Raw genomic sequence first — 16,441 nt, forward strand, 5'->3', positions numbered from 1 at the left:
CTAACTCCTAAAAAATTGCGTTCCCCAGTGTTATTTAATTAATTTAAAATAACAGCGTGGGGTGCCCTCAGTTTTGGATTACCAGCCAAGGTGAAGCTGCCAGCTGTGGTCTGCAGGCTGCAGCCGTCTGCTTTACCCTAGCTGGCTACAAAAATAGGGGGAACCCCACGTCATTTTTTTTTTAAATTTATTTTGGTAAATACAAGGCTAAGCACCCCTTAGTGCCACATGAAAGGCACCTTACAAAATGCAGGAGAGTGGGACATTATGTGTCTTTCTGCCATTATAATGAAAGAAAAGACTGATATGAAGTGTACAAGCACAAGAAAATCACCAGAGCACTCTACTCTGTGAAAAGCAGTAGAAAATGGCACTGGAGTGAACATGTAACCGCCTCATGTAGGATGAAGCTATGGATCCTGGGTAAATTTATGTATTTTCCCTCCTTTAGTTTTTTGGCAGTACGCCAAAAAAACGGAAGGCACACGGATGACAAACAGATGACATACGGACCGTATACGTGTCACGCTCCCGATGCCTCGGCACCGCTTCTTACCCACTGATCCGGTCGCCCCTGCACGGCACCGCTCCTTACCCACTGATCCGGTCCATGTGTCCAGCGGTCATGGCTGCCGCTCCCGCTCGTGCTCTCCTGTATCCTGTCCTCAGTCTCATGTGTCCGACTCATGCTTCTGTATAGGGTCGGGCCGCGCCCACTCATCTGGTCTTATGGGCCCAACACTGCTGCAGCAGGATATGACATGAGGCTGTGCTGGGTATATAAGACTGGCCTTGCCATGTGGGCTGGGCCTGATCAACGTGTCTTGTAAGCCTTGTCTTGAAAGCTAGGTGCTCAAGTCCCCCTTGTGCCATGTACTGTGATCATATAATTGCCTGACATTCCTACCCGGCACCTGTGCTGGATTCCTGCGCTTTCTCCAGGAACTCTGAAGCCCCAGTGACTGTTCTACCCGTCCCCTGTGGGACGCAGTCCCTGCCATGCTAGTGCTCCGGGTACCGTGCACCCAGGCCTCCGGTGGGGTGCACAGCCCAGTGGATCCACCACCCGGACATAACAATACGGAATGGAAACGGATGCCACGCGGATGCACCCGTGAAAAAAATGGACCATTTTTTGCAAACCGCAAAAACGGATCGGTCGTGTGAATGTAGCTTTTTTCTAATCTGCCATTTACAGTCAGTGCCAGAAATATTTGGACAGTGACACAAGTTTTGTTATTTTAGCTGTTTACAAAAACATGTTCAGAAATACAATTATATATATAATATGGGCTGAAAGTGCACACTCCCAGCTGCAATATGAGAGTTTTCACATCCAAATCGGAGAAAGGGTTTAGGAATCATAGCTCTGTAATGCATAGCCTCCTCTTTTTCAAGGGACCAAAAGTAATTGAACAAGGGACTCTAAGGGCTGCAATTAACTCTGAAGGCGTCTCCCTCGTTAACCTGTAATCAATGAAGTAGTTAAAAGGTCTGGGGTTGATTACAGGTGTGTGGTTTTGCATTTGGAAGCTGTTGCTGTGACCAGACAACATGCGGTCTAGGGAACTCTCAATTGAGGTGAAGCAGAACATCCTGAGGCTTAAAAAAAAGAAAAAATCCATCAGAGAGATAGCAGAATCAACAGTCGGGTACATTCTGAGAAAAAAGGAATTGACTGGTGAGCTTGGGAACTCAAAAAGGCCTGGACGTCCACGGATGACAACAGTGGTGGATGATCGCCGCATACTTTCTTTGGTGAAGAAGAACCCGTTCACAACATCAACTGAAGTCCAGAACACTCTCAGTGAAGTAGGTGTATCTGTCTCTAAGTAAACAATAAAGAGAAGACTCCATGAAAGTAAATACAAAGGGTTCACATCTAGATGCAAACCATTCATCAATTCCAAAAATAGACAGGCCAGAGTTAAATTTGCTGAAAAACACCTCATGAAGCCAGCTCAGTTCTAGAAAAGTATTCTATGGACAGATGAGACAAAGATCAACCTGTACCAGAATGATGGGAAGAAAAAAGTTTGGAGAAGAAAGGGAACGGCACATGATCCAAGGCACACCACATCCTCTGTAAAACATGGTGGAGGCAACGTGATGGCATGGGCATGCATGGCTTTCAATGTCACTGGGTCACTTGTGTTTATTGATGACAGAACAGCAGACAAGAGTAGCCGGATGAATTCTGAAGTGTACAGGGATATACTTTCAGCCCAGATTCAGCCAAATGCCGCAAAGTTGATCGGACGGTGCTTCATAGTACAGATGGACAATGACCCCAAGCATACAGCCAAAGCTACCCAGGAGTTCATGAGTGCAAAAAAGTGGAACATTCTGCAATGGCCAAGTCAATCACCAGATCTTAACCCAATTGAGCATGCATTTCACTTGCTCAAATCCAGACTTAAGACAGAAAGACCCACAAACAAGCAAGACCTGAAGGCTGCGGCTATAAAGGCCTGGCAAAGCATTAAGAAGGAGGAAACCCAGCGTTTGGTGATGTCCATGGGTTCCAGACTTAAGATATTTTTGTTCAAACCTTCAAATTAAACGTTACAATCTGCACTTGAATTCTGTTGTAGAGGTTTCATTTCAAATCCAATGTGGTGGCATGCAGAGCCCAACTCGCGAAAATTGTGTCACTGTCCAAATATTTCTGGACCTAACTGTATAAACAGCAGGCAGAAATAAATGAATAGCGCCCCCCAACGTCAGAAAATCTCCGGGGTTTCAGGGGTAGCTGAGACCCTGGAGATCATGATTCAGGCCGGTTTGTCCGGTCCCCGCTCACGTGATCACCGGTATACACCGTATACCAGTGATCATGTTACAGTAAATGACAGCGCTGGTAAAAAATTATTTATCTCCCACCTGGCATGAACAAACATGTCAGATGGGAGATAAATTTCCTCTCCGTGACACATGCGACAGAGAACTCCTCCCCAGCTCCTGCCAGGTCACCCCCTATAACCCCACCGGTGTTCCCCGGTGTCCCACGGTACCTGTGCAGCGTTGATCCCCTGCAGTCCGCTCCTTCACAATAGACGCTGCCGCATGCACAGAGCGGCTGTCAGCTCAAGTTCCTGTGTTCAGACACAGTGAGTGGTGGTAACCATGCATCTGTAAGCTACTGCAATGCCCTGCTCATGAGGTAAGGAACATAGTTAATCAGGAGAGCTATACTACATTTCCAAATGGAGGGATTTGCTTTTATAGTTGCTCTGCTGAACGACTACCAAACATGAGAGTCCGCTATATGCCACAAGAAAACATGTCTAAATAGCGAGCTCTGTTGTTTAGTATTCATTCAGCTGGATAACTGGACTTAAAGGGGTATTCCATCTCCAAGATCCTATCCCCAATATATAGTAGGTGGAATAGCAATAATATCAGCAAATACCAATATTTGGAAATGTAGATTAGTTCTCCTGATTAGGCATGCCCTTACCTCATGAGCAGGGCATTGCAGCTTTGGTAGCAACAGTTAAGACATGGACTCTGCTGCTGTGGACCCAGGGAGAGTGGGTGCGGATTCATTGCACCCACACTCCTCACATGGAGGGTCTGCACTCCTAGAAAATGGGGGATATGTTCCCTGAGCGTGTCCCCCCATATTCTAGACGTCCAGAGTCATCGTGGGACCCCTTTATTTTTTTTCCTTACAATAAATTGGTGAAAGAGGGAATGTTTTGGGGAGTGTTTTTTCAAATGCATTTTTTTTTGTCTATTTGTTTGGTTAGTACTGCCAGTTTGTGATGTCGGGTATCTGATAGACGCCATAACATCACAAACTGCTGGGCTTGATGTCAGGTGACTTTACAGCTAGTATCAACCCCATTTATTACCCCGTTTGTCACTGCACCAGGGCACGGGATGAGCTGGGGTGAAGCGCTAGGATTGGCGCATCTAGTGGATGCGCCAATTCTGGGGCGCCTGCGGCCTGCTATTTTTAGGCTGTGAAGGGCCAATAACTATGGACCTTTCCACCCTGAGAATACCAGTCCACAGCTGTCCGCTTTACCTTGGCTGGTGATCCAATTTGGGGGGGACCCTACTTTTTTTTGTAATTATTATTATTTATAAAATAATTATAAAAAAAGAGCCTGGGGTGACCTGCACATTGGATCCCCAACCACAGTAAAGCTGCCAGCTGTGGTTTTCAGCCTACAGCCTTCTGCTTTACCCTAGCTGGCTATCAAAAATGGGGAGACCCCACGTCATTTTTTTTTAAACTATTTTTTTAAATAAAAAAATTAATGGGCTTCCCTGTATTTTGATTGCCAGCCAAGGTAACGCCAGGCAGATGGGGGTGGCAACTCGTAGCTGTCTGCTTTATCTGCGCTGAGAATCAAAAATATCGCGGAGTGCTATGTCATTTTTTTAATGATTTATTTTTACAGCACTGTCATGTCAGGCAATCAAAATACAGGGAAGCCCTTTTTTTTTTTTTAGTTATTTAAATAAATAATTTAAAAAATATATATATGGGCTCCCGCTGCATTTTTTGTATTGCTAGATAAGGGTAATCCAAGCAGCTACTGGCTGCCAACCCCCACTGCTTGGTGTTACCTTAACTGGCAATGGAAAATGCAGGGAAGCATTTTTTTTGCCAAAAAAATAACAAAAAATGACGTGGGCTTCGCCATATTTTTGTATGCTAGCCAGGTACAGCAGGCAGGTACGGGCTGCCCGTAACCCCCAGCTGCCTATTTGTACCCGGCTGTGAACTAAAAATACAGGGAAGCCCTTTTTTTAATTATTTCATGAATTTCATGAAATAAGTAAAAAAAAAACGACGTGGGCTTCGCCCCATTTTTGTGTCCAGCCGGGTACAACTAGGCAGCTGGGGATTGGATCCGCAGCACAGGTTAGCCCGAGGTTTCTGGGCCCCTCTGCTGCGAATTTAAGTCTCAGAAAATGGCGCTCTCATAGAATCTCCATCTTCTGGCGCTGTATCTAACTCTTCCAGCAGCCCTGAAGCCGGGTGGCTTGCTGGGTAATAATGAGTTTATACTGGCTTTGTTTTACTAGCTAGTATTAAGGCAGAGATTCTTAATGTCAGGCACGTTTGACCCAGCCATTAAGAATCTCCAATAAAGGGTTAAAAAAAAACACCACACAGAGAAAAAATACTTTAATAGAAATAAATACACAGACACACTTAGAGACTCCACCTTTTTACCCCCTGTCACCCCTCCCCGATCTATGGTCTCTGTCTTCTTTCTCCTTTAACACATGCAGCTCTGTCTGCTGCATCAGACAGCACTGCATGGGGGAAGACGCTGTGCTCTGCGCAGAAATCACTCTGTGAGAGTGACCACAGGCTCCCGGCTCTAAGCGGTGGCACGGGTTGCCATAGCAATGGTGCTCCGATCATGTGATTCCGGTGCCGCTGCGTGCTGGTAGCGGGACGTCCCCGTCACCACTACCAAGCGCGTTGCTATGGCAACGGTGATCTCCGTTATTGACTGGCTGTGTCACCGGTCAGGAGTCGGCTTCTGCGGACGCTGGTAACTACGGTAAACATCGGGTAACCCAGAAGCCCTTTCCTTGGTTACCCGATGTTTACCTTCGTTACCAGCGTCCGCCGCCGTCACGCTGTCAGTGCCAGCTCCCTGCTCCATGCACACATAGCCAGACTACACATCGGGTAAAATTAACCCTATGTGTACTTTGGCTAGGAGTGCAGGGAGCCAGCGCTATGCGGTGTGCGCTCGTAACCAAGGTAAATATCGGGTTGGTTACCCAATATTTACCTTAGTTACCAAGCGCAGCATCACTTCCACGCGTCACTGCTGGCTGGGGGCTGGTCACTGGTTGCTGGTGAGATCTGCCTGACAGCTCACCAGCAACCCGTGTAGCGACGCTCCAGCGATCCCTGCCAGGTCAGGTTGCTGGTGGGATCGCTGGAGCATCGCTTAGTGTGATGGTACCTTAAGGGAACGGGGAAGCAGAGTAACAATGAGCGAGGAGTCGACCGTGTGCAAGAGCATGTCGCCGGTACACGGCGATACACAAACGTGCACCGTGTACCAGAGAGATGCAATGACAGGTCCTAGCATGACTCGTCATAGTCATGTGACCAGTCTGTAGCCAATGAGATAATAGACACGTGACTGGTCACATGGCTATTTTGATGTCACGATAGGTCCTGCATCACTGCTGGCAGTGCTGGTTACCGGGAAGATTCAGCGATCATCGGATGGAATAGCGGCAGGAGACAGAGTGCAGGACGGATCACGGGGACAGGTACGTGTTATGGCAATGTTTATTAACTGTATGTGTTCATATATAATGTGTTTTTATGTGTTTGTGATTGCCTCCCATTGTTTCCTATGGGGTTCGAGTGGTTCGCCGAACCGAACTCGAACCAGATCTCGGTTCGGCGAACCGAACTCGAGCCGAACCGCGGCCGGTTCGCTCATCTCTATCTCCTGCCCTTTGCACACTCCAGCTCATTGTTACTAAGCCATTATACTTGCAAATACTAAGGATAACTGAAGTGAACACTAATATATATTATGAGTGCAAGCCAAAAAAAGTACATAGTACATAAGGATAAGGCTGCACATCAAAGCTAGACAATAGTATAATGCCATAAGCATACCGAAAAACATTGAAGCATACAATGAAAAATGCCACTTGCTAACTTGAAAGTGTGAATAATGACATGCATACCTGCCATGAATATTAGGAAAAAGGAGATATTTAGCAATCGCATTGATCAATGTAACTGATCCCCAAAACCTTGTCAAGGTATATCTCTATATTGGGGTCCCTAGCTCTATGACCCTAACTGTGTGTCATCTCATTGCAATTAAAAACTGCTGTGTGTAGAGAGGGGTAACCAATTACTTTCTGATATAGGAGATGGAAAAAAACATGGCCGAAAGGGGCGGAGCTGTGTTCACATTAAAAAAACAAACAAAAAATAAAAAACTTAATAATACTAAGGATAACTGAAGTGAGCAATAATATATATTATGAGTGCAAGGCACAAAAAATACTAGCAAACACTGAGTAAACTCAGTGGCATCCTTGAAGTGGCTGTTGGACTTCCATTAGTGTCCCGCTAGTGCAAATCTATTTGCAGCACCCCTGCATTGCACACTCAAGCTTATTGTTACTAAGCCATTATACTAGCAAACACTGAGGAAACTTAGTGGCATCCAAAAAGTGGCTGTTTGACTTCCATTAGTATCCTACTAGTACAAATCTATTTGCAGCACCTCTGCATTGCACACTCAAGCTCATTGTTACTAAGCCATTATACTAGCAAACACTGAGTAAACTTAGTGGCATCCTAAAAGTGGCTGTTGGACTTCCATTAGTGTCCCACTAGTGCAAATCTATTTGCAGCACCTCTGCATTGCACACTCAAGCTCATTGTTACTAAGCCATTATACTAGCAAACACTGAGTAAACTTAGTGGCATCCTAAAAGTGGCTGTTGGACTTCCATTAGTGTCCCACTAGTGCAAATCTATTTGCAGCACCTCTGCATTGCACACTCAAGCTCATTGTTACTAAGCCATTATACTAGCAAACACTGAGTAAACTTAGTGGCATCCTAAAAGTGGCTGTTGGACTTCCATTAGTGTCCCACTAGTGCAAATCTATTTGCAGCACCTCTGCATTGCACACTCAAGCTCATTGTTACTAAGCGATTATACTAGCAAACACTGAGTAAACTTAGTGGCATCCTAAAAGTGGCTGTTGGACTTCCATTAGTGTCCCACTAGTGCAAATCTATTTGCAGCACCTCTGCATTGCACACTCAAGCTCATTGTTACTAAGCCATTATACTAGCAAACACTGAGTAAACTTAGTGGCATCCTAAAAGTGGCTGTTGGACTTCCATTAGTGTCCCACTAGTGCAAATCTATTTGCAGTACCTCTGCATTGCACACTCAAGCTCATTGTTACTAAGCCATTATACTAGCAAACACTGAGAAAACTTAGTGGCATCCTAAAAGTGGCTGACTTCATTATTGTACCACTGGTGCAAAGCTTTTTGCAGCACCACTGCATTGCACACTCAAACTCGTTTTTACTAAGCCATTATACTAGCAAACACTGAATAAACCTAGTGGCATCCTAAAAGTGGCTGTTGGGCTTCCATTAGTGTCCCACTAGTGCAAATCTATTTGCAGCACCTCTGCATTGCACACTCAAGCTCATTGTTACTAAGCCATTATACTAGCAAACACTGAGTAAACTTAGTGGCATCCTAAAAGTGGCTGTTGGACTTCCATTAGTGTCCCACTGGTGCAAAGCTATTTGCAGCACCACTGCATTGCACACTCAAACTCATTTTTACTAAGCTATTATACTAGCAAACACTGAGGAAACTTATTGGCATCCTAAAAGTGGCTGTTGGACTTCTTTATTGTCGCACTGGTGCAAAGCTATTTGCAGCACCACTGCACTGCACACTCAAACTCGTTGTTACTAAGCCATTATACTAGCAAATACTGAGTAAACTTAGTGGCATCCTAAAAGTGGCTGTTGGACTTCCATTTGTGTCCCACTGGTGCAAAGCTATTTGCAGCACCACTGCATTGCACACTCAAACTCATTTTTACTAAGCTATTATACTAGCAAACACTGAGGAAACTTAGTGGCATCCTAAAAGTGGCTGTTGGACTTCATTATTGTCGCACTGGTGCAAAGCTATTTGCAGCACCACTGCACTGCACACTCAAACTCATTGTTACTAAGCCATTATACTAGCAAATACTGAGTAAACTTAGTGGCATCCTAAAAGTGGCTGTTGGACTTCCATTTGTGTCCCAATAGTGCAAATCTACTTGCAGCACCTCTGCATTGCACACTCAAACTCATTGTTACTAAGCCATTCTAATAGCAAACTATGCTGCCAGTTTAAGGGCCGTAGTTGCATTGTCAGGGATAGTTATTGTTGTTTATTCTGCTGTTAATAAAGCTAGACCACCGCTGCAATCTACACCACCTCTCAATTTTTGCTACCACATTTTAAGTGCGCAATCTTGTCGCAATCAAAATGAGTGGCAAAATGACAGATGCTGGTGGAAAGGGGAAGAGGCGTGTTGGAAAAGGAAAAAAAGGGTTTGTCCGTGGGGACGGTGGGAAAGCTCCATTAACATCTGATGAAGATAGACCATCTTCCAGCAAAAGTAAGATGTCTAATACTTACCGTGGACAATCCGATGTGCTCCCTTTTTTACAGACACGAACAACTGGAACAAAGGTTGATGATGGCCAAAAAAGAAAATGCTTGAATGGATCTCAAGTGGTCTAACAAGTGCCCTCTCTGCCACCTCAACTACCGCATCCAAAAAACACCAGTCCTCTGAGTTGTCATCCCAATCACACTTGCTTTCTCCCAGCTCTGAAGTCTCCATCCGCCCTGCACAGTATAGTGGAACAGAGATGGCTGAGTCTGCAGAGCTGTTCAGTCACACTATAGCCTGGGAATCAGAGGTCTGCTCCGAAGCTACAGTGAGTACAGACCAGGAAATGGTCTGCAGTGATGCCCAGAACCTTTGTGACTCTGATTCAGGCCGTGAGGACCAAGTTTCTGAGCATAATGTTGACCCTTATTCACAAACTGTAACACCTGTTGTTATAGACAATGAGGAACATACTGATGATGATGAGACGCAGATACCAGATTGGGATGACAACCTAAATATTGGTTGACGTCAGGAAGAGGCTCGGTCTGAGGGTGAGGGGAGTGCAAACACTACGCTTGATGAGGAAGTTCTAGATCCCACCTACTGTCAACCCACAGTCAGGCACTCGAGGAGGTCAACAGAGGCGGTGGAGGAGGATGCTACTAACGACGAAGTTACCTTGCGCCTTCCTGGACGGAGGAGTAGTACTGGTAGCACGTCTACAACTGCATCCTCAGCCACCACTCTGCCTCTGAGCACTAGTCGGGGGGGCTCAGCAGGTCGCATGCCCTCTAAGCCTTGCCTAGCTTGGACCTTGGGCAAAAGATCGCCCAAATCATGTGATATGTAAAATTTGTCGTGATTCTGTTAGTAGAGGGCAAAACCTCAGGAGTTTGACAATTTCTTCCATGAATCGTCACATGAACAAATATCATATGTCCCAGTGGGAAGCTCACCGTGATGCAATGCGGTCTAGCGGAGCGAACCATCCACCGCCTGCCCCTTCAAGTGCATCCGCACGCTCTTCATCTGCTAAGTAGAGTTGAGCGCGGTTCGTGGTTCTCCAGTTCTAGGCTCGAGTGATTTTTGGGCTGTTCGAGATCGAACTAGAACTCGAGCTTTTTGCTAAAAGCTCGATAGTTCTAGATATGTTCGAGAACGGTTCTAGCAGCAAAAAGCAGGGCTTTTTACAGCTACAGTGTGCAGGAGCCATCGCTGGCAGCCTGCCACAAGCTGGTAACCAAGATAAACATCGGGTATCCAAGCAAAGCGCTTTGGTTAGTAACCCGATGTTTATCTTAGTTACGTGCAGGAAGCCCACACTTTCCCGCTCAGCTCGCTCCACCCCCTCCTGCCCGCGGCATGTACACATACATACACAAACACACACACACACACACGTCCACCCCCCCCCCCCTCCCCTCCCCTCCCCTCCCCCCGCCCGCCCGCCCGCCCGCCCGCTCGCTCGCTCGGCTTACCTGCGGTGATGAAGTCCCGCCATCCCGACCTCAGCGCTGTCACTGTCCTCCATGGCCGCCGCTTGTCACATCACCTATCGCTTCCGACCCGAGACTGACACTGGCGGTGACGTCACGGACCTCTCGCGATACTTGCTGTGAAGGCGTCGGTCATTGACCTCAGTGACAGGGGCTGTCAGTGTGCTGGAGATCAGCGCAGGTAATGTACCTCGCTGACAGCAGCACTTGTCACCCCCCTGCAGTGACCTGGGCTGACCCATTGATGTTAGCTCAGGTCACTGCACTGCTCTCCCAGCCAATGGGGAACATCCTGCTCTTCATTGACTGGGACAGTGTGGATCGTCATGGCAACCCCTTGGATTACACCAGACCTGGATTTGTTTTTCAATCTAATAAATTGGTTAAAGAGGGAATGTTTTGGGGAGTGTTTTTTCAAATAAAAATGTGTTTGTCGTCTATTTTTTTTTTATTACTGACTGGGTTGGTGATGTCGGGTATCTGATAGACGCCTGACCTCACCAACCCCAGGACTTGATGCCAGGTGACATTACACATCTGGTATTAACCCCAAATATTACCCCGTTTGCCACCGCACCAGGGCGCGGGATGAGCTGGGGCGAAGCACCAGGATTGGCGCATCTAATGGATGCGCCACTTCTGGGGCGGCTGCGGCCTGCTATTTTTAGGCTGGGGAGATTCCAATAACCATGGACCTCCCTAGTCTGAGAATATCAGGCCCCAGCTGTCTGCTTTACCTTGGCTGGTGATCCAATTTTGGGGGACCCCTACGTGGTTTTTTTTTTAATTATTTATTTAATTTAAAATAACAGCGTGGGGTGCCCTCAGTTTTGGATTACCAGCCAAGGTGAGGTTGCCAGCTGTGGTCTGCAGGCTGCAGCCGTCTGCTTTACCCTAGCTGGCTACAAAACTAGGGGGAACCCTATGTCATTTTTTTTTCATTTTTTTTGGCTAAATACAAAGCTAAGCACCCCTTAGTGCCACATGAAAGGTACCAAAGGGTGTTCCACTTTTTCTCCCTTTTTTTCTCCACTTTCTCTCCACTTTTTCTCCACTTTTTCTCCATTTTTTTCTCCACTTATTCTCCACTTTTTCTCCTCTTATTCTCCACTTTTTCTCCACTTTTTCTCCACTTTTTCTCCTCTTATTCTCCACTTTTTCTCCACTTTTTCTCCACTTTTTCTCCATTTTTTTCTCCACTTTCTCCACTTTTTCTCCACTTTTTTCTCCACTTTTTCTCCTCTTATGCTCCACTTTTTCTCCTCTTAATCTCCACTTTTTCTCCACTTTTTCTCCACTTTTTCTCCACCTTTTTCTCCACTTTTTCTCCTCTTATGCTCCACTTTTTCTCCACTTTTTCTCCACTTTTTCTCCACTTTTTTCTCCACTTTTTCTCCTCTTTTTCTCCACTTTTTCTCCACTTTTTCTCCACTTTTTCTCCACTTTTTCTCCACTTTTTCTCCTCTTAATCTCCACTTTTTCTCCTCTTATGCTCCACTTTTTCTCCACTTTTTCTCCACTTTTTCTCCACGTTTTCTCCACTTTTTTCTCCACTTTTTCTCCTCTTAATCTCCACTTTTTCTCCACTTTTTCTCCACTTTTTCTCCACTTTTTTCTCCACTTTTTCTCCTCTTATGCTCCACTTTTTCTCCACTTTTTCTCCACTTTTTCTCCACTTTTTCTCCACTTTTTCTCCACTTTTTCTCCTCTTAATCTCCACTTTTTCTCCTCTTATGCTCCACTTTTTCTCCACTTTTTCTCCACTTTTTCTCCACGTTTTCTCCACTTTTTTCTCCACTTTTTCTCCTCTTATGCTCCACTTTTTCTCCACTTTTTCTCCACTTTTTCTCCACTTTTTCTCCACGTTTTCTCCACGTTTTCTCCACTTTTTTCTCCACTTTTTCTCCTCTTATGCTCCACTTTTTCTCCTCTTATGCTCCACTTTTTCTCCACTTTTTCTCCACTTTTTCTCCACGTTTTCTCCACTTTTTTCTCCACTTTTTCTCCTCTTATGCTCCACTTTTTCTCCACTTTTTCTCCACTTTTTCTCCACTTTTTCTCCACGTTTTCTCCACGTTTTCTCCACTTTTTTCTCCACTTTTTCTCCTCTTATGCTCCACTTTTTCTCCACTTTTTCTCCACTTTTTCTCCTCTTAATCTCCACTTTTTCTCCACTTTTTCTCCACTTTTTCTCCTCTTATTCTCCACTTTTTCTCCACTTTTTCTCCACTTTTTCTCCTCTTATGCTCCACTTTTTCTCCTCTTAATCTCCACTTTTTCTCCTCTTATGCTCCACTTTTTCTCCACTTTTTTCTCCACTTTTTCTCCTCTTATGCTCCACTTTTTCTCCACTTTTTCTCCACTTTTTCTCCTCTTAATCTCCTCTTTTTCTCCTCTTATGCTCCACTTTTTCTCCACTTTTTCTCCACTTTTTCTCCACGTTTTCTCCACTTTTTTCTCCACTTTTTCTCCTCTTATGCTCCACTTTTTCTCCACTTTTTCTCCACTTTTTTCTCCACTTTTTCTCCTCTTATGCTCCACTTTTTCTCCACTTTTTCTCCACTTTTTCTCCACTTTTTCTCCTCTTATGCTCCACTTTTTCTCCACTTTTTCTCCACTTTTTCTCCATTTTTTTCTCCACTTATTCTCCACTTTTTCTCCTCTTATTCTCCACTTTTTCTCCACTTTTTCTCCACTTTTTCTCCTCTTATTCTCCACTTTTTCTCCACTTTTTCTCCACTTTTTCTCCATTTTTTTCTCCACTTTCTCCACTTTTTCTCCACTTTTTTCTCCACTTTTTCTCCTCTTATGCTCCACTTTTTCTCCTCTTAATCTCCACTTTTTCTCCACTTTTTCTCCACTTTTTCTCCACTTTTTTCTCCACTTTTTCTCCTTTTATGCTCCACTTTTTCTCCACTTTTTCTCCACTTTTTCTCCTCTTAATCTCCACTTTTTCTCCTCTTATGCTCCACTTTTTCTCCACTTTTTCTCCACTTTTTCTCCACTTTTTCTCCACTTTTTCTCCTCTTAATCTCCACTTTTTCTCCTCTTATGCTCCACTTTTTCTCCACTTTTTCTCCACTTTTTCTCCACGTTTTCTCCACTTTTTTCTCCACTTTTTCTCCTCTTATGCTCCACTTTTTCTCCACTTTTTCTCCACTTTTTTCTCCACTTTTTCTCCTCTTATGCTCCACTTTTTCTCCACTTTTTCTCCACTTTTTCTCCACTTTTTCTCCTCTTATGCTCCACTTTTTCTCCACTTTTTCTCCACTTTTTCTCCATTTTTTTCTCCACTTATTCTCCACTTTTTCTCCTCTTATTCTCCACTTTTTCTCCACTTTTTCTCCACTTTTTCTCCTCTTATTCTCCACTTTTTCTCCACTTTTTCTCCACTTTTTCTCCATTTTTTTCTCCACTTTCTCCACTTTTTCTCCACTTTTTCTCCTCTTATGCTCCACTTTTTCTCCTCTTAATCTCCACTTTTTCTCCACTTTTTCTCCACTTTTTCTCCACTTTTTTCTCCACTTTTTCTCCTTTTATGCTCCACTTTTTCTCCACTTTTTCTCCACTTTTTCTCCACTTTTTCTCCTCTTAATCTCCACTTTTTCTCCTCTTATGCTCCACTTTTTCTCCACTTTTTCTCCACTTTTTCTCCACGTTTTCTCCACTTTTTCTCCACTTTTTCTCCACTTTTTCTCCACGTTTTCTCCACTTTTTTCTCCACTTTTTCTCCTCTTATGCTCCACTTTTTCTCCACTTTTTCTCCACTTTTTCTCCACTTTTTCTCCACGTTTTCTCCACGTTTTCTCCACTTTTTTCTCCACTTTTTCTCCTCTTATGCTCCACTTTTTCTCCCCTTTTTCTCCACTTTTTCTCCTCTTAATCTCCACTTTTTCTCCACTTTTTCTCCACTTTTTCTCCTCTTATTCTCCACTTTTTCTCCACTTTTTCTCCACTTTTTCTCCTCTTATTCTCCACTTTTTCTCCACTTTTTCTCCACTTTTTCTCCATTTTTTTCTCCACTTTCTCCACTTTTTCTCCACTTTTTTCTCCACTTTTTCTCCTCTTATGCTCCACTTTTTCTCCTCTTAATCTCCACTTTTTCTCCACTTTTTCTCCACTTTTTCTCCACTTTTTTCTCCACTTTTTCTCCTCTTATGCTCCACTTTTTCTCCACTTTTTCTCCACTTTTTCTCCACTTTTTCTCCACTTTTTCTCCTCTTAATCTCCACTTTTTCTCCTCTTATGCTCCACTTTTTCTCCACTTTTTCTCCACGTTTTCTCCACTTTTTTCTCCACTTTTTCTCCTCTTATGCTCCACTTTTTCTCCACTTTTTCTCCACTTTTTCTCCTCTTATGCTCCACTTTTTCTCCACTTTTTCTCCACTTTTTTCTCCACTTTTTCTCCTCTTATGCTCCACTTTTTCTCCACTTTTTCTCCACTTTTTCTCCACTTATGCTCCACTTTTTCTCCACTTTTTCTCCACTTTTTTCTCCACTTTTTCTCCTCTTAATCTCCACTTTTTCTCCACTTTTTCTCCACTTTTTCTCCACTTTTTCTCCACTTTTTTCTCCACTTTTTCTCCACTTTTTCTCCTCTTATGTTCCACTTATTCTCCACTTTTTCTCCACTTTTTCTCTACTTTTTCTATGGTCGGTCTACCCATTAGCTCTGCCATGCATAGTGTAGCTCTACACCTACTGCACATGTTACTTTATGATTGACATCTCTTTCGTACCAGAGCTGTCTAAGCCTACTCTGACCCCATATTTGTCATTACTATATTGTCCTTGTACTGTATTATGACATTTGTATCATGTGTTTCATTTCTTGCTGTGTTGCAATTTTTTTGCTGCATCCCAATTGTACCTCTACATTGTTCGAGTTTATGTTATTGTTCTCTCACTCTTATGTGATACTGATTATTGTCATTTTTCATGATTACATGCAGATAAGTCCAATCTGACGAAGGCTCAGGCCGAAACGTCATTTGTAACTTGTTTTGGACAAAAACATATATGCTTATGAAAAAAAAATTTTCTTAATACGGACCAATATAGAGTGATTTTGCATTACTATCCGTTGTGACTTACTGACTTAGTCTGGGAGATATAGAGTGCCGAGGTTACTCACTAATTTTATCTATTATTACCTCTGAGCACCTATATACCAGTGAGCAGAGCTTCCTCTACAGTAGTTCTCCTGATTAGGCATGCCCTTACCTCATGAGCAGGGCATTGCAGCTTTGGTAGCAACCATTACGACATGGACTCTGCTGCTGTGGACCCGGGGAGAGTGAGTGCAGATTCATTGCACCCACACTCCTCACATGAAGGGTCCGCACTCCTAGAAAATGGGGGATACGTTCCCTGAGTGTCTCCCCCCCATATTCTAGACGGTCCAGAGTCGTCGTGGGACCCCTTTATTTTTTTTCTTACAATATATTGGTGAAAGAGGAAATGTTTTGGGGACTGTTTTTTCAAATAAATTTCTTTTGTCGATTTTTTGTTTTTGTTAGTACTGACAGTTTATGATGTTGGGTATCTAATAGACGCCATGACATCACAAACTGCTGGGCTTGATCTCAGGTGACTTTACAGCTAGTATCAACCCGATTTATTACCCCGTTTGCCACTGCACCAGGGCACGGGATGAGCTGGGGTGAAGCGCCAGGATTGGCGCATCTAGTGGATGCGCCACGTCTGGGGTGCCTGCGGCCTGCTATTTTTAGGCTGTGAAGGCCCAATAACTATGGACCTTCCCACCCTGAGAATACCA

Source organism: Anomaloglossus baeobatrachus, chromosome 2, assembly GCF_048569485.1.
Source record: "Anomaloglossus baeobatrachus isolate aAnoBae1 chromosome 2, aAnoBae1.hap1, whole genome shotgun sequence".
NCBI lineage: Eukaryota > Metazoa > Chordata > Amphibia > Anura > Aromobatidae > Anomaloglossus > Anomaloglossus baeobatrachus.